The following is a 26,955-nucleotide window of genomic DNA, read 5'->3' as shown; positions in this document are numbered from 1 at the left end:
CATGTATGTATGTTTGCATGTATGTATGTATGTATGTTTGCATGTATGTATGTATGTATGTATGTTTTCTTGTATGTATGTTGTCATGTTTGTATGTGTATATGTGCATGTATGTGTATATGTGCATGTATGTTTGCATGTATGTATGTTTGCATGTATGTATGTTTTCTTGTATGTATGTTGTCATGTTTGTATGTGTATATGTGCATGTATGTGTATATGTGCATGCATGTTTGCATGTATGTATGTTTGCATGTATGTATGTTTGCTTGTATGTATGTATGTTTGCTTGTATGTATGTATGTTTGCTTGCATGTATGTTTGCTTGCATGTATGTATGTTTGCTTGCATGTGTGTGTTCTTGCATGTATGTTGTCATGTTTGTATGTGTATATGTGCATGTATGTGTATGTTTGCATGTATGTATGTTTGCATGTATGTATGTATGTTTGCTTGTATGTATGTTTGCTTGTATGTATATATGTATGTATGTTTGCTTGTATGTTTGTATGTATGTATGTATGTATGTTTTCTTGTATGTATGTTGTCATGTTTGTATGTGTATATGTGCATGTATGTGTATGTTTGCATGTATGTATGTTTGCTTGTATGTATGTATGTATGTATGTTTGCTTGTATGTATGTTGTAATGCTTGTATGTGTATATGTGCATGTATGTTTGCATGTATGTATGTTTGCTTGTATGTATGTATGTATGTATGTATGTATGTTTGCTTGTATATTTGTATGTGTATATGTACATGTATGTTTGCATGTATGTATGTTTGCATGTATGTATGTATGTTTGCATGTATGTATGTTTTCTTGTATGTATGTTGTCATGTTTGTATGTGTATATGTGCATGTATGTGTATATGTGCATGTATGTTTGCATGTATGTATGTATGTATGTTTGCATGTATGTATGTTTTCTTGTATGTATGTTGTCATGTTTGTATGTGTATATGTGCATGTATGTGTATATGTGCATGTATGTTTTCATGTATGTATGTTTGTATGTATGTATGTTTGCATGTATGTATGTTTGCATGTATGTTTGCTTGTATGTATGTTTGCTTGTATGTATGTATGTTTGCTTGTATGTATGTTTGCTTGTATGTATGTATGTTTGTTTGCTTGCATGTATGTATGTTTGCTTGCATGTGTGTATGTTTGCTTGCATGTATGTATGTTTGCATGTATGTTTTCTTGCATGTATGTTGTCATGTTTGTATGTGTATATGTGCATGTATGTGTATGTTTGCATGTATGTATGTTTGCATGTATGTATGTTTGCTTGTATGTATGTTTGCTTGTATGTATGTATGTATGTATGTATGTTTGCTTGTATGTATGTTGTCATGTTTGTATGTGTATATGTGCATGTATGTATGTTTGCATGTATGTATGTTTGCATGTATGTATGTTTGCATGTATGTTCGCTTGTATGTATGTTCGCTTGTATGTATGTTTGCTTATATGTATGTATGTTTGCTTGTATGTATATATGTTTGCTTGCATGTATGTATGTTTGCTTGCATGTATGTATGTTTGCTTGCATGTATGTTTGCTTGCATGTATGTTTGCTTGTATGTATGTTTGCTTGTATGTATGTTTGCTTGTATGTATGTCTATATGTGCATGTATGTTTGCATGTATGTATGTATGTTTGTTTGTATAAATGTCTGTATGGCCATGTATGATACTGTCTGCTGGCGCCCTGTATCTAAGCCAACTTTGACGCAGGTTTCTATACATGGTATAACAGTCAGTATCACACATAAAAGTGAAAATAAGCCTACGACATGTTTTATTTCTTTTTTTTTTTATATTTATGATTTTTTACAGGTTTGGTGTTTGGAATACGTCGGTTTCGAGGACTACTTAGATGACACTTTTTTTTCATCAATAAAATGGTTAATGAGGGTTGTGTTGGGGTGCTTTATTTCAATAAAATATTTTATCTATATCTTTGTGTTTTATTTTCAAGTTTTATTACTATCACTTTAGTAATGGCCGCTGTCTGAGTGACAAGGTCCATTACTAAGGGGAGGCTTAGTGTTAGCCGGTACAGAGGCTAACACTAAACACCATTATTACCCCGGTACCCATCACCACCAGGGGTGCCGGGAAGAGCTGGGTACGATCCAGTACCCGACCATCTATTGTGATGGTCGGCTCTGGGGCGGCCGCAGGCTGGTATTATGAGGCTGGGAAGGGCCAAAAACAGTGGACCTTCCCACCGTTGTAATGCTAGGCTGCTGCTGCTGTGTTGTATCTGGCTGGTTATAAAAATGGGGGGGGACCCCACGTCATTTTTTTTTATTATTTATTTATTATTTTTATCAAAAAGACATGGGGTTCCACCCAATTTATCATAACTAGCCACAAACAACACAGTGTTATTAGCCTGGGAATGTACTAAACCAGTGGCCCCTCCCACCCGTGTAATGCCAGGCTGCTGCGGCCTTGTATATGGCTGGTTATTAAAAATGTGGGGGACCCAACGTCTATTGTGAAATTTAAAAAAAAAAACAAGTGGGGATCCCCCACATTTTTATAACCAGCACGATACAACACAGCAGCAGCAGCCTAGCATTACAAGGGTGGGAAGGTCCACTGTTTTTGGCCCTTCCCAGCCTCATAATACCAGCCTACGGCCGCCCCAGTACCCGACCATCACAACAGATGGTCCGGTACTGGATCGTACCAAGCTCTTCCCGGCAACCCTGGTGGTGGTGGGTACCGGGGTAATAATGGGTGGTTAGTGCTAGCCTCTGCACCGGCTAACACTAAGTACCGCCTTTATAATGGACGCTGTCAATCAGCCAACTACCATTATCTAGGCACTAATAAAGTTTGGAAAAAAAACACAAAGACAATTTTTTTTAATTGAAATAAGAAATCCCCAACAAAACCCTCGTTAACCATTTTATTAAAATTTTCAAAAAACTTAGATCTACGCAGTAGTCCAACGAATCGAAGATGTATTCCAATCGGTACATCAAAATCTGCAACAACATAAAAAAAAGTTATCAATGTGAACAATACCGATACTTATACTCTCCTACACACACACAAACAACCACACACAAACATATACACAAACACACACACATATACACAAACACACACAGATATACACAAACACACCCATATATACACAAACACACACATATACACACACACATATACAAAAACACACAAACATATACACACAAACATATACACATGCACAAACACACCCATATATATACAAACACACACACATAAACTCCAAAAAACACACACCTATACACAAACACATGTACACAAACACACCCATATATACACAAACACACATATACACAAACACACAAATATACATATACAAAAATACAGAAACATATACACACAAACATATACACATATGCACAAACACACCCATATATACACACACACACACACACACACACATAAACACAAACACACACACAAACATATACACAAACACATGTACACAAGCACACCCAAATATACACAAACACATACACAAACATATACACAAACACACCCATATATACACAAACACACCCATATATACACAAACACACCCATATATACACAAACACACACATATATACACAAACACACATATATATACACAAACACACATGTATACAAAAACACACACAAACATATACACACAAACCTATACACATATGCACAAACACACCCATATATACACAAACACACACACATAAACTCCAAAAAACACACATACACACAAACCTATACACAAACACATGTACACAAACACACCCATATATACACAAACACACATATACACAAACACACAAATATACATATACAAAAATACATACACATACACACAAAGGGGGGATTCACACGAGCGTGTATTTGGTCCGTGCGGGCCGCGTGGTTTTCACGCGCCACGCACAGACCAATACAAGTCTATGGGGCAGTACAGACAGTCCGTGCTTTTTGCGCAGCGTTTGTCAGCTGCGCAAAAAGCGTGACAGGTTCTATATCTCCGCGTATTTCGCGCATCACGCACGCATTGAAGTCAATGGGTGCGTGAAAACCACGCAGGTCGCACGGAAGCATTTCCGTGCGAACCGACTGAAACAGCGCACCAGCTGTCAAAAGGATGAATGTAACCAGAAAAGCACCACGTGCTTTTCTGTTTCCAAACATCCAAATGGAGTGTCTTTGGGATGAGCGAACCCGGACAATCGAACCGAACTTCACCGAGTTTGGCCGAACTCGTTTTGGCAGAACCCGGCAAAAAAAATTCCGGTACGCGACGTCCGGAGATAGTCACTGTCCAGGGTGCTAAAAGAGTTAAACTGTTTCAGCACCATGGACAGTGACTACCGATCCCAATAAACATGAACCTGTGAAAAAAAACGAAGTTCTGACTTACCGAGAACTCCCGACTTCTTCCTCCAGTCTGACCTCCCGGGATGACAATTCAGTCCAAGTGACAGCTCCAGCCAATCACAGGCCAAGCACAGGCTGCAGCGGTCACATGGACTGCCGCGTCATCCAGGGAGGTGGGGCCCGATGTCAAGAGAGACGCGTCACCAAGGGCGCGTCACCAAGGACGCGTCACCAAGGCAACGGCCGGGAAGTTCTCGGTAAGTACGAACTTTTTCTTTTTTTTTAACAGGTTGCTGTATATTGTGTTCGGCATTCACTGTCGAGGGTGCTGGAAGAGTTACTGCCGATCAGTTAGCTCTTTCAGCACCTTGGACAGTGACGGGCGTCGACTAGTCTCATCTCTATGATGGCGGCTGGGCGAAAATAACGCAGCCGCGCATCATACACGGATGACACACGCAGCTGTCAAATGGTTTTTGCGCGCGCAAAACGCTGCGTTGTTTGCGCGCGCAAAAACGCAACGTCCGTCTGTATCTGCCCAAACATATACACATATGCACAAACACACCCATATATACACAAACACACACACACACACACACACATATACACAAAAACATATACACAAACACATGTACACAAGCACACCCATATATACACAAACACACCCATATATACACAAACACACCCATATATACACAAACACACCCATATATACACAAACACACACATATATATATACAAACACACATGTATACAAAAACACACACAAACATATACACACAAACCTATACACATATGCACAAACACACCCATATATACACAAACACACACACATAAACTCCAAAAAACACACATATACACAAACCTATACACAAACACATGTACACAAACACACCCATATATACACAGACACACACACACACACACACACATATACACACACACACACACACATATACACACAAACATATACACAAAAACAGGTACACAAACACACCCAAATATACACAAACACAAACACACACACACAAACATATACAGAAACACACCCATATATACACAAACACACACATATACACACAAACATATACACACAAACATATGTACACAAACACACCCATATATACACAAACACATACACAAACCCACACATATACAAAAACACACACACACACACACACACACAAGCATATACACACAAACATATACACAAACACACCCATATATACACACACATACACAAACACACACACATATACACAAAAATATACACAAACATATACACATACACACAAATACACCCATATATACACTCACACATAAACACACACACACACACACACACATATACACAAACACATATACACAAACACACCCATATATACACAGACAGAGACACACACACACACACACACACAAACATATACACACTTACCTTTAGCGGAGCGCAGACTTCTCCTTGCGACGGGTGCCTTCCACTGCATCTTCTGCGCATGCGCCGAGAAGCGCCGAGATGCGCGTTCACGAGCAAATGACATCCTCTGCTCAGGACGCAGAGGATGTCATTACGCATGCGCGGCCACCGCTAAAGGTAAATAGCGGTGGCCGGGAACCTAGGCAACGAGCAGGATACAAAGAGGGACCGACCGCAACTTCAATCAAGAATAGCAAGAAAACTACATCGCTGGACGACGGACAGGTAATTAGAATTCTTTTTATTTTTACATTGGGGAGTTTTATAGCTCCATTTATCAACTTGGGACAACCCCTTTAAGTGCTTTGACATTACATTCTTTAATCCATAGTCCTTTTTAATCGATTGTGAAACAAAATCTAAACTACATAATAAAAAGTCAACCGCACCACGGATTCCCAGACAGTCTCCCACATTGGTACTAGCAAGGCCTTAAAGTGTTATTCATCTGCGATCTGACAAGAGCAGGCACATTCAGCTTAGAATGGCCATTGTCTTTAAATGCTTTAATCCATAGTCCTTTTTAATCGATTGTGAAACAAAATCTAAACGACATAATAAAAAGTCAACCGCATGACGGATTCCCAGACAGTCTCCCACACTGGTACTAGCGAGGCCTTAAGCTGTGTAACTTCTGCGATCTGATGAGAGCAGGCACATTCAGCTTAGAATGGCCATTGACGTTAAAAGCTTTAATCAATAGTCCTTTTTAATCGATTGTGAAACAAAATCGAAACGACATAATAAAAAGGCAACCGCTCCACGGATTCCCAGACAGTCTCCCACACTGGTACTAGCGAGGCCTTAAACTGGGTAACTTCTGCGATCTGCCGAGAGCAGGCGCATTCAGCTTAGAATGGCCATTGACATTACAGTCTTTAATCCATAGTCCTTTTTAATCGATTGTGAAACAAAATCTAAACGACATAATAAAAAGGCAGCCGCACCACGGATTCCCAGACAGTCTCCCACACTGGTACTACCGAGTACTTAAGCTATGTAGCTTCTGCGATCTGACGAGAGCAGGCACTTTCAGCTTAGAATGGCCCTTGACATTAAATGCTTTAATCCATGGTCCTTTTTAATCGATTGTGAAACAAAATCGAAACGACGTAATAAAAAGTCAACCGCACCACGAATTCCCAGACAATCTCCCACACCAGCACCAGCGTGGTCTTAAGCTGTGTAATTTCTGCGATCTGAGGAGGGCAGGCACATTCAGCTTAGAGTGGCCATTGACATTAAATGCTTTAATCCATAGTCCTTTTTAATCGATTGTGAAACAAAATCTAAACGACATAATAAAAAGTCAACCGCACCACGGATTCCCAGACAGTCTCCCACACTGGTACTAGCGAGGCCTTAAGCTGTGTAATTTCTGCGATCTGACGAGAGCAGGCACATTCAGCTTAGAATGGCTATTGACATTAAATGCTTTAATCCATAGTCCTCTTTAATCGATTGTGAAACAAAATCTAAACGACATAATAAAAAGTCAACCGCACCTTGGATTCCCAGACAGTCTCCCACACTGGTACTAGCGAGGCCTTAAGCTGTGTAACGCCTGTGATCTGACGAGAGCAGGCACATTCCGCTTAGAATGGCCATTGACATTAAATGCTTTTATCCATAGTCCTTTTTAATCGATTGTGAAACAAAATCTATACAACATAATAAAAAGGCAACCACACCACGGATTCCCAGACAGTCTCCCACACTGGTACTAGCGAGGCCTTAAGAAGTGTAACATCTGCAATCTGATGAAAGCAGGCACATTCAGCTTAGAATGGCCATTTACATGAAATTGTTTAATCCATAGTCCTTTTTAATCGATTGTGAAACAAAATCTAAACGACATAATAAAAAGTCAACCGCACCACGGATACCCAGACAGTCTCCCACATTGGTACTAGCGAGGGCTTAAGCTGTGTAACTTCTGCGATCTGACGAGAGCAGGCACATTCATTCAGCTTAGAATGGCCACTGACATTAAAGGGGGTGTCCCAAGTTGACTCAAATTTTTTTTTTTAAAACATTCTAAGCAGGAAATTAATTTTAAAACATTTGCTGTTAAAAAATTTTAAAAATTCATTTCCTAAGTGCCTTTTTCTTACACTTGATAACTCAGCAAGTGCTGGTTATCTTTTCTAAAAAGGGGCGTGAGCAGCTTGATGTCAATCAAGCCGCTCCGCTCTGCAGTGTGCGCTCCCGATGTTGCTAGATACTGTAGTTCTAGCAACATCGGGAGAATGTTCGTCTCAAGCGGGCATGGTAAGCCCGATTGAGACGAACTTACCGTGAATGTACTGTACACTACACTACACTACATTCACCCCGTTTCGGCAAACAACTTCTCCCCCCCAACCCTGTCACTACATGTAATGTTTGTAGCCGCCGTACCGGTGCTGCATCAGCACCCGGTGAACAACTAAAAATATATTAAAAAAATAAACTCACCTAAGACGTTCTAACGGCGCTCTGAACGGTCCCGTCACTTGCCATCTTCCTTCTTCTTGGCGCCGCTCGCATTCATAGTAATAATGCGTTGTGGCTCAGATGACGTAATCATATCAGGCCCACATGATTACGTCATCTGCGCCCACCGCTCTGTTATTGTGAATGGGAGAAGAAAAGTGACGGGACCGTTCAGCTCTCCGTGGGAACGTCTTAGGTGAGTTTATTTTTGTATGTATGTTGTCATGTATGTATGTATGTATGTATGTGTATATGTGCATGTATGTATGTATGTTTGCATGTATGTATGTATGTATGTATGTTTTCTTGTATGTATGTTGTCGTGTTTGTATGTGTATATGTGCATGTATGTATGTTTGCATGTATGTATGTTTGCATGCATGTATGTTTGCATGCATGTATGTTTGCATGCATGTATGTTTGCATGCATGTATGTATGTATGTATGTATGTTTGCTTGTATGTATGTTTTCATGTATGTATGTGTATATGTGCATGTATGTTTGCATGTATGTATGTTTTCATGTATGTATGTATGTATGTTTGCATGTATGTATGTTTTCTTGTATGTATGTTTTCATGTAGGTATGTTTGCATGTATGTATGTATGTATGTATGTTTTCTTGTATGTATGTTGTCGTGTTTGTATGTGTATATGTGCATGTATGTATGTTTGCATGTATGTATGTTTGCATGCATGTATGTTTGCATGCATGTATGTTTGCATGCATGTATGTTTGCATGCATGTATGTATGTATGTATGTATGTTTGCTTGTATGTATGTTTTCATGTATGTATGTGTATATGTGCATGTATGTTTGCATGTATGTATGTTTTCATGTATGTATGTATGTATGTTTGCATGTATGTATGTTTTCTTGTATGTATGTTTTCATGTAGGTATGTTTGCATGTATGTATGTTTGTATGTATGTTTTCATGTATGTATGTTGTCATGTTTGTATGTGCATGTATGTTTTCATGTATGTAAGTTTTCATGTATGTATGTTTGCAAGTATGTATATATGTACATGTTTGTATGTATGGTTGAATGCAAGTATGTATATTTGCATGTATGTTTGCATGTATGTATGTTTGCATGTATGTATGTTTGCATGTATGTATGTATGTATGTTTGCATGTATGTATGTATGTTTGCATGTATGTATGTTTTCATGTATGTATGTTTGCATGTATGTTTGTATGTATGTATGTTTGCTTGTATGTATGTTTTCATGTATGTATGTTGTCATGTTTGTATGTGTATATGTGCATGTATGTTTTCATGTATGTATGTTTTCATTTATGTATGTTTTCATGCATGTTTGTATGTATGTTTTCTTGTATGTATGTTGTCATGTTTGTATGTGTATGTTTGCATGTATGTATGTTTGCATGTTTGCTTGTATGTATGTATGTTTGCTTGTATGTATGTTTGCTTGTATGTATGTTTGCTTGTATATTTGTATGTATGTATGTTTGCTTGTATGTATGTTTTCATGTATGTATGTTGTCATGTTTGTATGTGTATATGTGCATGTATGTTTTCATGTATGTATGTTTTCATTTATGTATGTTTTCATGCATGTTTGTATGTATGTTTTCTTGTATGTATGTTGTCATGTTTGTTTGTATGTGTATGTTTGCATGTATGTATGTTTTCATGTTTGCTTGTATGTATGTTTGCTTGTATGTATGTATGTTTGCATGTATGTATGTTTGCATGTATGTATGTATGTTTGCATGTATGTATGTTTTCTTGTATGTATGTTGTCATGTTTGTATGTGTATATGTGCATGTATGTGTATATGTGCATGTATGTTTGCATGTATGTATGTTTGCATGTATGTATGCTTGCATGTATGTATGTTTGCATGTATGTTTGCTTGTATGTATGTATGTATGTATGTTTGCTTGCATGTATGTATGTTTGCTTGCATGTATGTATGTTTGCTTGCATGTATGTATGTTTGCTTGTATGTATGTTTGTATGTATGTTTTCTTGTATGTATGTATGTTGTCATGTTTGTATGTGTATATGTGCATGTATGTGTATGTTTGCATGTATGTATGTTTGCTTGTATGTATGTATGTATGTATGTATGTTTGCTTGTATGTATGTTGTCATGTTTGTATGTGTATATGTGCATGTATGTATGTTTGCATGTATGTATGTTTGCATGCATGTATGTTTGCATGCATGTATGTTTGCATGCATGTATGTTTGCATGCATGTATGTATGTATGTATGTATGTTTGCTTGTATGTATGTTTTCATGTATGTATGTGTATATGTGCATGTATGTTTGCATGTATGTATGTTTTCATGTATGTATGTATGTATGTTTGCATGTATGTATGTTTTCTTGTATGTATGTTTTCATGTAGGTATGTTTGCATGTATGTATGTTTGTATGTATGTTTTCATGTATGTATGTTGTCATGTTTGTATGTGTATATGTGCATGTATGTTTTCATGTATGTAAGTTTTCATGTATGTATGTTTGCAAGTATGTATATATGTACATGTTTGTATGTATGGTTGAATGCAAGTATGTATATTTGCATGTATGTTTGCATGTATGTATGTTTGCATGTATGTATGTTTGCATGTATGTATGTATGTTTGCATGTATGTATGTTTTCATGTATGTATGTTTGCATGTATGTTTGTATGTATGTATGTTTGCTTGTATGTATGTTTTCATGTATGTATGTTGTCATGTTTGTATGTGTATATGTGCATGTATGTTTTCATGTATGTATGTTTTCATTTATGTATGTTTTCATGCATGTTTGTATGTATGTTTTCTTGTATGTATGTTGTCATGTTTGTATGTGTATGTTTGCATGTATGTATGTTTGCATGTTTGCTTGTATGTATGTATGTTTGCTTGTATGTATGTTTGCTTGTATGTATGTTTGCTTGTATATTTGTATGTATGTATGTTTGCTTGTATGTATGTTTTCATGTATGTATGTTGTCATGTTTGTATGTGTATATGTGCATGTATGTTTTTATGTATGTATGTTTTCATTTATGTATGTTTTCATGCATGTTTGTATGTATGTTTTCTTGTATGTATGTTGTCATGTTTGTTTGTATGTGTATGTTTGCATGTATGTATGTTTTCATGTTTGCTTGTATGTATGTTTGCTTGTATGTATGTATGTTTGCATGTATGTATGTTTGCATGTATGTATGTATGTTTGCATGTATGTATGTTTTCTTGTATGTATGTTGTCATGTTTGTATGTGTATATGTGCATGTATGTGTATATGTGCATGTATGTTTGCATGTATGTATGTTTGCATGTATGTATGCTTGCATGTATGTATGTTTGCATGTATGTTTGCTTGTATGTATGTATGTATGTTTGCTTGCATGTATGTATGTTTGCTTGCATGTATGTATGTTTGCTTGTATGTATGTTTGTATGTATGTTTTCTTGTATGTATGTTGTCATGTTTGTATGTGTATATGTGCATGTATGTATGTTTGCTTGTATGTATGTATGTATGTATGTATGTATGTTTGCTTGTATATTTGTATGTTTATATGTACATGTATGTTTGCATGTATGTATGTTTGCATGTATGTATGTATGTATGTTTGCATGTATGTATGTATGTATGTATGTATGTTTTCTTGTATGTATGTTGTCATGTTTGTATGTGTATATGTGCATGTATGTGTATATGTGCATGTATGTTTGCATGTATGTATGTTTGCATGTATGTATGTTTTCTTGTATGTATGTTGTCATGTTTGTATGTGTATATGTGCATGTATGTGTATATGTGCATGCATGCTTGCATGTATGTATGTTTGCATGTATGTATGTTTGCATGTATGTATGTTTGCATGTATGTATGTTTGCTTGTATGTATGTATGTTTGCTTGTATGTATGTATGTTTGCTTGCATGTATGTTTGCTTGCATGTATGTATGTTTGCTTGCATGTGTGTGTTCTTGCATGTATGTTGTCATGTTTGTATGTGTATATGTGCATGTATGTGTATGTTTGCATGTATGTATGTTTGCATGTATGTATGTATGTTTGCTTGTATGTATGTTTGCTTGTATGTATATATGTATGTATGTTTGCTTGTATGTTTGTATGTATGTTTTCTTGTATGTATGTTGTCATGTTTGTATGTGTATATGTGCATGTATGTGTATGTTTGCATGTATGTATGTTTGCTTGTATGTATGTATGTATGTATGTTTGCTTGTATGTATGTTGTAATGCTTGTATGTGTATATGTGCATGTATGTTTGCATGTATGTATGTTTGCTTGTATGTATGTATGTATGTATGTATGTTTGCTTTTATATTTGTATGTGTATATGTACATGTATGTTTGCATGTATGTATGTTTGCATGTATGTATGTATGTTTGCATGTATGTATGTTTTCTTGTATGTATGTTGTCATGTTTGTATGTGTATATGTGCATGTATGTGTATATGTGCATGTATGTTTGCATGTATGTATGTATGTATGTTTGCATGTATGTATGTTTTCTTGTATGTATGTTGTCATGTTTGTATGTGTATATGTGCATGTATGTGTATATGTGCATGTATGTTTTCATGTATGTATGTTTGTATGTATGTATGTTTGCATGTATGTATGTTTGCATGTATGTTTGCTTGTATGTATGTTTGCTTGTATGTATGTATGTTTGCTTGTATGTATGTTTGCTTGTATGTATGTATGTTTGTTTGCTTGCATGTATGTATGTTTGCTTGCATGTGTGTATGTTTGCTTGCATGTATGTATGTTTGCATGTATGTTTTCTTGCATGTATGTTGTCATGTTTGTATGTGTATATGTGCATGTATGTGTATGTTTGCATGTATGTATGTTTGCTTGTATGTATGTTTGCTTGTATGTATGTATGTATGTATGTTTGCTTGTATGTATGTTGTCATGTTTGTATGTGTATATGTGCATGTATGTATGTTTGCATGTATGTATGTTTGCATGTATGTATGTTTGCATGTATGTTCGCTTGTATGTATGTTCGCTTGTATGTATGTTTGCTTATATGTATGTATGTTTGCTTGTATGTATATATGTTTGCTTGCATGTATGTATGTTTGCTTGCATGTATGTATGTTTGCTTGCATGTATGTTTGCTTGCATGTATGTTTGCTTGTATGTATGTTTGCTTGTATGTATGTTTGCTTGTATGTATGTCTATATGTGCATGTATGTTTGCATGTATGTATGTATGTTTGTTTGTATAAATGTCTGTATGGCCATGTATGATACTGTCTGCTGGCGCCCTGTATCTAAGCCAACTTTGACGCAGGTTTCTATACATGGTATAACAGTCAGTATCACACATAAAAGTGAAAATAAGCCTACGACATGTTTTATTTCTTTTTTTTTTATATATTTGATTTTTTACAGGTTTGGTGTTTGGAATACGTCGGTTTCGAGGACTACTTAGATGACACTTTTTTTTTCATCAATAAAATGGTTAATGAGGGTTGTGTTGGGGTGCTTTATTTCAATAAAATATTTTATCTATATCTTTGTGTTTTATTTTCAAGTTTTATTACTATCACTTTAGTAATGGCCGCTGTCTGAGTGACAAGGTCCATTACTAAGGGGAGGCTTAGTGTTAGCCGGTACAGAGGCTAACACTAAACACCATTATTACCCCGGTACCCATCACCACCAGGGGTGCCGGGAAGAGCTGGGTACGATCCAGTACCCGACCATCTATTGTGATGGTCGGCTCTGGGGCGGCCGCAGGCTGGTATTATGAGGCTGGGAAGGGCCAAAAACAGTGGACCTTCCCACCGTTGTAATGCTAGGCTGCTGCTGCTGTGTTGTATCTGGCTGGTTATAAAAATGGGGGGGGACCCCACGTCATTTTTTTTTATTATTTATTTATTATTTTTATCAAAAAGACATGGGGTTCCACCCAATTTATCATAACTAGCCACAAACAACACAGTGTTATTAGCCTGGGAATGTACTAAACCAGTGGCCCCTCCCACCCGTGTAATGCCAGGCTGCTGCGGCCTTGTATATGGCTGGTTATTAAAAATGTGGGGGACCCAACGTCTATTGTGAAATTTAAAAAAAAAAACAAGTGGGGATCCCCCACATTTTTATAACCAGCACGATACAACACAGCAGCAGCAGCCTAGCATTACAAGGGTGGGAAGGTCCACTGTTTTTGGCCCTTCCCAGCCTCATAATACCAGCCTACGGCCGCCCCAGTACCCGACCATCACAACAGATGGTCCGGTACTGGATCGTACCAAGCTCTTCCCGGCAACCCTGGTGGTGGTGGGTACCGGGGTAATAATGGGTGGTTAGTGCTAGCCTCTGCACCGGCTAACACTAAGTACCGCCTTTATAATGGACGCTGTCAATCAGCCAACTACCATTATCTAGGCACTAATAAAGTTTGGAAAAAAAACACAAAGACAATTTTTTTTAATTGAAATAAGAAATCCCCAACAAAACCCTCGTTAACCATTTTATTAAAATTTTCAAAAAACGTAGATCTACGCAGTAGTCCAACGAATCGAAGATGTATTCCAATCGGTACATCAAAATCTGCAACAACATAAAAAAAAGTTATCAATGTGAACAATACCGATACTTATACTCTCCTACACACACACAAACAACCACACACAAACATATACACAAACACACACACATATACACAAACACACACAGATATACACAAACACACCCATATATACACAAACACACACATATACACACACACACATATACACACACACATATACAAAAACACACAAACATATACACACAAACATATACACATGCACAAACACACCCATATATATACAAACACACACACATAAACTCCAAAAAACACACACCTATACACAAACACATGTACACAAACACACCCATATATACACAAACACACATATACACAAACACACAAATATACATATACAAAAATACAGAAACATATACACACAAACATATACACATATGCACAAACACACCCATATATACACACACACACACACACACACACACACACATAAACACAAACACACACACAAACATATACACAAACACATGTACACAAGCACACCCAAATATACACAAACACATACACAAACATATACACAAACACACCCATATATACACAAACACACCCATATATACACAAACACACCCATATATACACAAACACACACATATATACACAAACACACATATATATACACAAACACACATGTATACAAAAACACACACAAACATATACACACAAACCTATACACATATGCACAAACACACCCATATATACACAAACACACACACATAAACTCCAAAAAACACACATACACACAAACCTATACACAAACACATGTACACAAACACACCCATATATACACAAACACACATATACACAAACACACAAATATACATATACAAAAATACATACACATACACACAAAGGGGGGATTCACACGAGCGTGTATTTGGTCCGTGCGGGCCGCGTGGTTTTCACGCGCCACGCACAGACCAATACAAGTCTATGGGGCAGTACAGACAGTCCGTGCTTTTTGCGCAGCGTTTGTCAGCTGCGCAAAAAGCGTGACAGGTTCTATATCTCCGCGTATTTCGCGCATCACGCACGCATTGAAGTCAATGGGTGCGTGAAAACCACGCAGGTCGCACGGAAGCATTTCCGTGCGAACCGACTGAAACAGCGCACCAGCTGTCAAAAGGATGAATGTAACCAGAAAAGCACCACGTGCTTTTCTGTTTCCAAACATCCAAATGGAGTGTCTTTGGGATGAGCGAACCCGGACAATCGAACCGAACTTCACCGAGTTTGGCCGAACTCGTTTTGGCAGAACCCGGCAAAAAAAATTCCGGTACGCGACGTCCGGAGATAGTCACTGTCCAGGGTGCTAAAAGAGTTAAACTGTTTCAGCACCATGGACAGTGACTACCGATCCCAATAAACATGAACCTGTGAAAAAAAACGAAGTTCTGACTTACCGAGAACTCCCGACTTCTTCCTCCAGTCTGACCTCCCGGGATGACAATTCAGTCCAAGTGACAGCTCCAGCCAATCACAGGCCAAGCACAGGCTGCAGCGGTCACATGGACTGCCGCGTCATCCAGGGAGGTGGGGCCCGATGTCAAGAGAGACGCGTCACCAAGGGCGCGTCACCAAGGACGCGTCACCAAGGCAACGGCCGGGAAGTTCTCGGTAAGTACGAACTTTTTCTTTTTTTTTAACAGGTTGCTGTATATTGTGTTCGGCATTCACTGTCGAGGGTGCTGGAAGAGTTACTGCCGATCAGTTAGCTCTTTCAGCACCTTGGACAGTGACGGGCGTCGACTAGTCTCATCTCTATGATGGCGGCTGGGCGAAAATAACGCAGCCGCGCATCATACACGGATGACACACGCAGCTGTCAAATGGTTTTTGCGCGCGCAAAACGCTGCGTTGTTTGCGCGCGCAAAAACGCAACGTCCGTCTGTATCTGCCCAAACATATACACATATGCACAAACACACCCATATATACACAAACACACACACACACACACACACATATACACAAAAACATATACACAAACACATGTACACAAGCACACCCATATATACACAAACACACCCATATATACACAAACACACCCATATATACACAAACACACCCATATATACACAAACACACACATATATATATACAAACACACATGTATACAAAAACACACACAAACATATACACACAAACCTATACACATATGCACAAACACACCCATATATACACAAACACACACACATAAACTCCAAAAAACACACATATACACAAACCTATACACAAACACATGTACACAAACACACCCATATATACACAAACACACACACACACACACACACACACATATACACACACACACACATATACACACAAACATATACACAAAAACATGTACACAAACACACCCAAATATACACAAACACAAACACACACACACAAACATATACAGAAACACACCCATATATACACAAACACACACATATACACACAAACATATACACACAAACATATGTACACAAACACACCCATATATACACAAACACATACACAAACCCACACATATACAAAAACACACACACACACACACACACACAAGCATATACACACAAACATATACACAAACACACCCATATATACACACACATACACAAACACACACACATATACACAAAAATATACACAAACATATACACATACACACAAATACACCTATATATAGACTCACACATAAACACACACACACACACACACACATATACACAAACACATATACACAAACACACCCATATATACACAGACAGAGACACACACACACACACACACACACACACACACACACACACAAACATATACACACTTACCTTTAGCGGAGCGCAGACTTCTCCTTGCGACGGGTGCCTTCCACTGCATCTTCTGCGCATGCGCCGAGAAGCGCCGAGATGCGCGTTCACGAGCAAATGACATCCTCTGCTCAGGACGCAGAGGATGTCATTACGCATGCGCGGCCACCGCTAAAGGTAAATAGCGGTGGCCGGGAACCTAGGCAACGAGCAGGATACAAAGAGGGACCGACCGCAACTTCAATCAAGAATAGCAAGAAAACTACATCGCTGGACGACGGACAGGTAATTAGAATTCTTTTTATTTTTACATTGGGGAGTTTTATAGCTCCATTTATCAACTTGGGACAACCCCTTTAAGTGCTTTGACATTACATTCTTTAATCCATAGTCCTTTTTAATCGATTGTGAAACAAAATCTAAACTACATAATAAAAAGTCAACCGCACCACGGATTCCCAGACAGTCTCCCACATTGGTACTAGCAAGGCCTTAAAGTGTTATTCATCTGCGATCTGACAAGAGCAGGCACATTCAGCTTAGAATGGCCATTGTCTTTAAATGCTTTAATCCATAGTCCTTTTTAATCGATTGTGAAACAAAATCTAAACGACATAATAAAAAGTCAACCGCATGACGGATTCGCAGACAGTCTCCCACACTGGTACTAGCGAGGCCTTAAGCTGTGTAACTTCTGTGATCTGATGAGAGCAGGCACATTCAGCTTAGAATGGCCATTGACGTTAAAAGCTTTAATCAATAGTCCTTTTTAATCGATTGTGAAACAAAATCGAAACGACATAATAAAAAGGCAACCGCTCCACGGATTCCCAGACAGTCTCCCACACTGGTACTAGCGAGGCCTTAAACTGGGTAACTTCTGCGATCTGCCGAGAGCAGGCGCATTCAGCTTAGAATGGCCATTGACATTACAGTCTTTAATCCATAGTCCTTTTTAATCGATTGTGAAACAAAATCTAAACGACATAATAAAAAGGCAGCCGCACCACGGATTCCCAGACAGTCTCCCACACTGGTACTACCGAGTACTTAAGCTATGTAGCTTCTGCGATCTGACGAGAGCAGGCACTTTCAGCTTAGAATGGCCCTTGACATTAAATGCTTTAATCCATGGTCCTTTTTAATCGATTGTGAAACAAAATCGAAACGACGTAATAAAAAGTCAACCGCACCACGAATTCCCAGACAATCTCCCACACCAGCACCAGCGTGGTCTTAAGCTGTGTAATTTCTGCGATCTGAGGAGAGCAGGCACATTCAGCTTAGAGTGGCCATTGACATTAAATGCTTTAATCCATAGTCCTTTTTAATCGATTTTGAAACAAAATCTAAACGACATAATAAAAAGTTAACCGCACCATGGATTCCCAGACAGTCTCCCACACTGGTACTAGCGAGGCCTTAAGCTGTGTATCTTCTGCAATCTAACGAGAGTAGGCACATTCAGCTTAGAATGGCCATTGACATTAAATGCTTTAATCCATAGTCCTTTTTAATCGATTGTGAAACAAAATCGAAACGACATAATTAAAGGTCAACCGCACCACGGATACCCAGACAGTCTCCCACACTGGTACTAGAGAGCCCTTAAGCTGTGTAATTTCTGCAACCTGACGAGAGCAGGCACATTCAGCTTAGAATGGGCATTGACATTAAATGCTTTAATCCATAGTCCTTTTTAATCGATATTGAAACAAAATCTAAACGACATAATAAAAAGTCAACCGCACCACGGATTCCCACAATGGTACTAGCGAGGCCTTAAGCTGTGTAACTTCTGCGATCTGACGAGACCATGCACATTAAAACCTTTAATCCATAGTCCTTTTTAATCTATTGTGAAACAAAATCTAAACGACATAATAAAAAGGCAACCGCACCACAGATCCCCAGACAGTCTCCCACACTGGTACTAGCGAGGCCTTAAGCTGTGCAACTGCTGCAAACGGACGAGAGCAGGCACATTCAGCTTAGAATGGCCTTTGACTTTAAATCCTTTAATCCATAGTCCTTTTTAATCGATTGTGAAACAAAATCTAAACGACATAATAAGAAGTCAACCGCACCACTGATTGCCAGACGGTCTCCCACACTGGTACTAGCGAGGCCTTAAGCTGTGTAACTTCTGCGATGTGACGAGAGCAGGCACAGTGAGCTTAGAATGGCCATTGACATTAAATGCATTAACCCCTTCCCGCTCCTGGACGTACTATTAGGTCATGGCAGCTGTATCGTTCGCGCTCCATGACCTTATAGTATGTCTCGGGAGTAACGGCCGTTTCGGCCGTCCTCCCGACACATACAGGAGCTGTGACAACTGCTGTCTCGTACAGCAGCTGTCACAGCTCCTACAGCGGGGACCGATCGCTGTGTCCCCACTGATTAACCTCTTAAAAGCCGCGTTCTATAGAGATCGCGGCTTTTTAGGGGTTAAACTGCCATCGCCGGCGTGCTACACGACAGCGGCCGGCGATGGTGACTATGACAACCGGACACCATACAATGGCGTCCGGCTATGCCATAGACGGAAGCCTATTGGGTCCTGACTTAGTCAGTACCCACTATGCTTGCTGTCAGTGAGTAGCTGACAGTTCTTATACACTGCACTAGGCATGTAGTGCAGTGTATTAGAATAGCGATTAGGGTCTCCTGCCCTCAAGTCCCCTAGTGGGACAAAGTAATAAAGTGAAAAAAAATGTGTAAAAATAAAAGTATTAAAAGTAAAAATCCCCCATTTTCCCTTATCAGTCATTTATTATTAATAAAAACATATAAACAAACAAATAAACTATACATAATTGGTATCGCCGCGTCCGTAACGGTTAGTTATTTATCCCGCACGGTGAACGACGTAAAATAAAATAATAATAAACCGTACCACAATCACAATTGTTTGGTCACTTCACCTCCCAAAAAATGGAATAAAAAGAGATCAAAAAGTCGCAGGTACCTAAAAATGGTACTGAACGAAACTACAGTTCGTTACGCAAAAAATAAGTCCTCGCACGGCTTTATTGATTGAAAAATACAAAAATTCTGGCGCTTAGAATAAGGTAACACAAAAAGTGAATGATTTTTTACAAAACGTATTTTATTGTGCAAACGCCATAAGACATAAAAAAACCTATAAACAACTGGTATTGCCGTATTTGTATCGCAACGCAGAATAAAGTGAATATGTCATTTATAGCGCATGGTGAATGCTGTAAAAAAAATAGAATAAAAAAACAATAGTAGAATTGCTGTTTTTTAGTTACCACGCCACCTAATAATAGAATAAAAACTGATCAAAAAGCTGCATGCACCCCAAGAAAACTACAATGGATTCCTCAAGGGGTCTAGTTTCCAAATTGGGGTCACTTTTGGGGGGTTGCCAATGTTTTGGCACCACAAGACCTCTTCAAACCGGACATGGTGCCTAATAAAAAGGAGACCTCATAATCCGCTAGGTGCGCCTTTGCTTCTGAGGCCGGTGCTTCAGTCCATTACCGCACTAGGGCCACATGTGGGATATTTCTCTAAACTGCAGAATCTGGGCAATACGTATTAAGTTGCTTTTCTCTGATAAATACTTTTGGGTTATAAAAAAAAATGGTATAAAGAGGATTTTCTGACAAAAATAAAAATGTTCATTTCACCTCTACTATGCTCTAAATTTCTGTGAAACACCTAAAGGGTTCATAAACTTTCTAAATGCTGTTGTGAATACTTTGAGGGGTCTAGTTTCTAAAATGGGGTATTTCATAGGGGTTTCTAATATATGGGCCCCTCAAAGCAACTTCAGAACTGAACTGTAACCCAAAAAAATAAATCAATTAGGCAATACTTTGCTTCTTACATTATACTGATAATGAGCCGTGCCCACCCCGAGATGACCCCAGTTTTGACCGTTTGTATAAACGGAGACCCCTATTAGACCGTTTCAGTGCCCCGTTTTGCCAAGCATACACCTCCGAGAAGTGTATTTCTATTGATGAGTCCCTGGTACGTTTGAAAGGGAGGGTTCAATTCCGGGAGTACCTGCCGGGTAAGAGGGCAAGGTATGGCGTGAAGATGTATAAGCTGTGCGAGAGTGCATCAGGGTATACCTACAGGTTTAGGATATATGAAGGAAAGGCCACCCCCAAACTAAACTGCATCCTGGACTACAATAGGTACATGGGAGGGGGGGACTTGTCAGATCAAGCCCTACAGCGCCATTCGGTGTGGTATAAGAAGTTGGCCGGGCACATCATACAGATGGCATTGTACAATGCGTACGTGCTACATCGATGTACAGGCCAGAGGGGAACTTTCCTGGAATTTCAAGAGGTGGATATCAAGAACCTAATCTTTAGGGACCAAGAAGGGGGCACCCAGTAATTCTGGAAGCAAGGCCACACGCATCGTACCAGTGCAACACTTTCCAGGAGAAGTTCCCCAAACTGGCAAGAAGGGAAAAGGTCAAAAGAGGTTCAAAGTCTGCTATAAGAGGGCGATAAGGGATGACACAATATATCAATGTGACACGTGTCCCGAATTACCAGAGCTCTGTATGAAAGAGTGTTTTAAAATTTATCATACATCCCTTGGTTTATAATTTACCCCAATTTTACTTACCCTGATGCACTCCGCACAACTTATTCCCCCTCGTCTTTCCCCTCTGCGCTCTGCTGTGTGCCCAGGCAGCTGATAACAGCCACATGTAGGGTATTGCCATACCCGGGAGAACCCACATTACAGTTTATGGGGTGTAGGTCTGCGGTCAAAATGCTCCCTACACCTCTAGATGAATGCCTTAAGGGTGTAGTTTTTAAAACGGGGTCACTTCTTGCGGGTTTCAACTGTACTGGTACCTCAGGGGCTTCTGCAACATTACTTCGCACTACAAAATCCCCAGTAGGCCAAATGGTGGTCCTTTCCTTCTGAGCCCTCCCATGGGCCCAAACGGCAGTTTATCACCGCAAATGGGATATTGCGGCACTCAGAACAAATTGCGCAACAGAATGGGGTATTTTGTTTCTTGTGAAAATAAGAAATTTTCAGCCAAAACTACATATTATTTGAAAAAAATAATTTTGTTTTCATTCCCAGCCCAATTCAAATAAGTTCTGTGAAAAAACTATGGGGTCTAAATGGTCACATTACCCATAAATGAATACCTTGAGGGATGTAGTTTCCAAAACGTGGTCACTTCTGGTGGGTTTCCATTGCTTTGATACCTCTGGGGCTCTGCAAATGCGACACGGCACCCGAAAACCAAACCAGCAAAATCTGCACTCCAAAGAACACACAGTGCTCCTTCACTTCTGAGGCCTCCCATGGGCCCAAACGGCAGTTTATCGCCACAAATGAGGTATTGCTGCACTCAGGAGCAATTGGGCAACAAAATGAGGTATTTTGTTCCCTGTGAAAATAAGAAATTTTGATAAAAAATGACATCTTATTGGAAAAAATGACATTTTTTTCATTTCACAGCCCAATTCAAATAGGTGCTGTGAAAAAACTGTGCGGTCAAAATTGTAACAACAACCATATTTGAATTCCTTGAGGGGTGTAGTTTCCAAAATGGGGTCACTTCTGGTGGGTTTCCATTGCTTTGATACCTCTGAGGCTCTGCAAATGCGACATGGCACCCGCAAACCAATCCAGCAAAATCTGGACTCCAACAAACACATAGCGCTCCTTTCCTTCTGAGCCCTCCCATGGGCCCAAATGGCAGTTTATCACCACAAATGGGGTATTGTCGTACTAAGGACAAATTGGGCAACAAAATGGGGTATTTTGTTCCCTGTGAAAATAAGAAATTATTATCACAAATGACATTTTATTGGAAAAAATGAAATTTTTTTCATTTCACAGCCCAATTCAAATACGTGCTATGAAAAAACTGTGCGGTCAAAATGGTAACAACAACCATAAATGAATTCCTTGAGGGGTGTAGTTTCCAAAATGGGGTCATTATTGGAGGATTCCTACTGTTTTGGCACCTCAACACCTTTTCAAACCTGGCATGCTGCCTAAAATATATTCTAATAAAAAAGAGGCCTCAAAATGCACTAGGTGCTTCTTTGCTTCTAGGGCTTGTGTTTTATTCCACGAGCGCAGTAGAGCCACATGTGGGACATTTCTAAAAACTGCAGAATCTGGACAATACATATTTAGTAGTGTTTCTCTGGTAAAACCTTCTGTGTTACAGAAAAAAAATTGAATACAATTGAAATTCAGCAGGAAAAATGAAATTTGCAAATTTCACCTCCACTTTGCTTTAAAGGGAATGTGTTGCCAGCAAAACATGTTTTTTTTTTTTTTAGTTAAACAATTAGTGTATAGGTGTTTAAACATTGTTCTAATTTTTTTTTTTTTTCACGAGTCAGGAAATATTATAAATTGGATTCAATTGGATTCTAATTTATAATATTTCCCATTGCTGGTCACTAGATGGAGCCATTCCCAAAATTGCAGCATTGCATGTGGTAAAGCAACCACATTGCTTTATGCTGCAAATTTGGGTAAAAAGCCCTCACTCTAGTGAGCTCTCAGCATCCCCCCCTCCTTTATCCTGGCTAGTGCCGGGAGAAACGAGGGGTTTGAACGGTCTAACCTCCTACACTGTGTGTCGCCATTTTTTGAGCTAACACACAGTGTAGAAGGTTTACATACAGTAGTAAACACACACTGAACACAAACATACATAGAAATCCCTTACCTGCTCCAGTCGCCGCCACTCCCTCCGGTCCATCCGCTCCGTCTGCTGCCGCTGCTCCATGTGCACAAGTCCGGAAGCCGCGACCGGAAGTAGTAATCTTACTGTCCGGCCGCGACTTCCGGTCCACAGGAAAATGGCGCCGGACGGCGCGCATTTAAAATTGAACTGTGTGGGAGCGGCGCGTGGATGGAACGGGCCCCGTTCGCAGTCCCTATGGGACAGGAGCTGCCGTATTCCATGTCTGTATGTGTCGTTAATCGACACATACAGAAATGGAAAAAAAAATGGCAGCCCCCATAGGTAAGAAAAAGTGTAAAAATAAGAAAAAGTAACACACAAACACACAAATTAATCCAAACGTTTTTAATAAAGCACTAACATCTTTAACATATTTAAAAAAAAATTGTGGTGACACTGTTCCTTTAATTCCTGTGAAATGCCTCAAGGGTTAATAAACTTTCTAAATGCTGTTTTGAATACTTTGAGGGGTCTAGTTCTTAAAATTGGGTGTTTTATCAGAGTTTCTAATACATAGGCCCCTCAAAGCCACTTCAGAACTCAAGAGGTACCTTAAAAAAAAGGCTTTTGAAATTTTCTTAAAAATATGAGAAATTGCTGTGTATGTTCTAAGCCTTGTAACGTCCAAGAAAAATAAAAGAATGTTCATAAAACAATGCCAATCTAAAGTAGACATATGGGAAATGTGAACTAGTAACTATTTTGGGTGGTATAACCGTCTGTTTTACAAGCAGATGCATTTAAATTCTGAAAAATTCTATTTTTTCTAAATTTTCCCTAAATTTTGCAATTTTTCACCAATAAACACTGAATATATTGACCAAATTTTACCACGAACATGAAGCCCAATGTGTCACGAGAAAACAATCTCAGAATCGCTTGGATAGGTTTAAGCATTCCGACGTTATTAGCACATAAAGTGAAATATGTCAGATTTGAAAAATGGGCTCTGAGCCTTAAGGCCAAAACTAGGCTGCGTCCTTAAGGGGTTAATCCATAGTCCTTTTTAATCGATTGTGAAACAAAATCTAAACGACATAATAAAAAGTCAACCGCACCATGGATTCCCAGACAGTCTCCCACACTGGTACTAGTGAGGCCTTAAGCTGCGTAACTTCTGCGATCTGACGAGAGCAGGCACATTCAGCTTAGAATGGCAATTGACTTTAAATGCTTTAATCCATAGTCCTTTTTAATCGATTGTGAAACAAAATCGAAACTACATAATAAAAAGTCATCCGCACCACTGATTCCCGGACAGTCTCCAACACTGGTACTAGCGAGGCCTTAAGCTGTGTAATTTCTGCGATCTGAAGAGAGCAGGCCCATTCAGCTTAGAATGGCCAATGACATTAAAAGCTTTAATCCATAGTCCTTTTTAATCGATTGTGAAACAAAATCTAAGCGACATAATAAAAATTCAACTGCATCACGGATTCCCAGACAGTCTCCCACACTGGTACTAGCGAGGCCTTAAGCAGTGTAACTTCTGCGATCTGACGAGAGCAGGCACATTCAGCTTAGAATGGCCATTGACATTTAATGCTTTAATCCATAGTCCTTTTTATGGTTCAATCTTTTTATTAAAGTTTTTCATATATAACAAGCATGACATTAAGCATATTAATTTCTCAAGCAAGATACTCAATTCGTCATACATAAAGTAAAGTGAAATATATAACAAAAACGCATTGAGAAACATATAAAATAAACACACGTACATACAGATATTCCACAAAGTTGACAGTACAGTGTAGCCTTTAGCATACAATTATGTTCATTGTGCGTATATCTCTAACATTCCTGTCTCAGCCTAAATTAACTCCTCCTCTCTTTCTTCCGTACCAAGTGTCCCTCCGAAACCAGACCTCCCGAAACATTTAAGGATGTTAAGGATTACAGTTAGAATTATTTCTCCATGCGTCCCATACGTTCGAAAAGGGTTGAGGATCAGGCGATCCATATGCCACTATCTTTTCATATAAATATGTATTGTTTATTTCTGAAATCACCTCTTCAATAGGGGGAGTTAAGATGGATTTCCAATATCTGGACAGAACAATTTTAGCTATAACCAAAATCTTACATATCAAAGCTCTGAATCTCAGGGGAACAACATGAAGCTCCAGAAATAACAAAGCTAACTGAGGCAATCCAACGATACTTGTCTTGATAACGTCAGAGATTAGATTGAAAATTAATCGCCAGTACCTCAAAATGCAAGGGCATGTCCACAGAATATGAATTAAAGTACACTTTTGACCACACCCCCTCCAGCACAGGTGAGAAGACATTGGATACATTTTACTTAACCGTTCTGGAGTATAGTACCATCTCAATATAGTCTTCATTGCAGATTCGTAATGTGAACTACAACTTAGAGATTTGTTAATCCATCTAAAAGCTTTGGACCATTCCCCGTTTTCAAAGGTAATACCTAAATCTTTTTCCCATTCCCGGAACGGTTATGTCTTAA

The 26,955-nt window shown here is 38.9% G+C and overlaps 3 pseudogenes; all 3 read right to left on the bottom strand.

The window, feature by feature from the left end:
* Positions 1 to 6,423: 6,423 nt before the first annotated feature.
* On the bottom strand, positions 6,424 to 6,542 carry LOC142698326 (5S ribosomal RNA; annotated as a pseudogene).
* A 625-nt stretch (positions 6,543 to 7,167) lies between these two features.
* LOC142715654 (5S ribosomal RNA) lies at positions 7,168 to 7,286 on the bottom strand (annotated as a pseudogene).
* Positions 7,287 to 25,525: 18,239 nt separating this feature from the next.
* Positions 25,526 to 25,644, bottom strand: LOC142735582 (5S ribosomal RNA; annotated as a pseudogene).
* Positions 25,645 to 26,955: the final 1,311 nt, after the last annotated feature.

This window comes from Rhinoderma darwinii, chromosome 1 (assembly GCF_050947455.1).
Source record: "Rhinoderma darwinii isolate aRhiDar2 chromosome 1, aRhiDar2.hap1, whole genome shotgun sequence".
NCBI lineage: Eukaryota > Metazoa > Chordata > Amphibia > Anura > Rhinodermatidae > Rhinoderma > Rhinoderma darwinii.
This window is presented reverse-complemented; position numbering and strand designations above follow the sequence as displayed.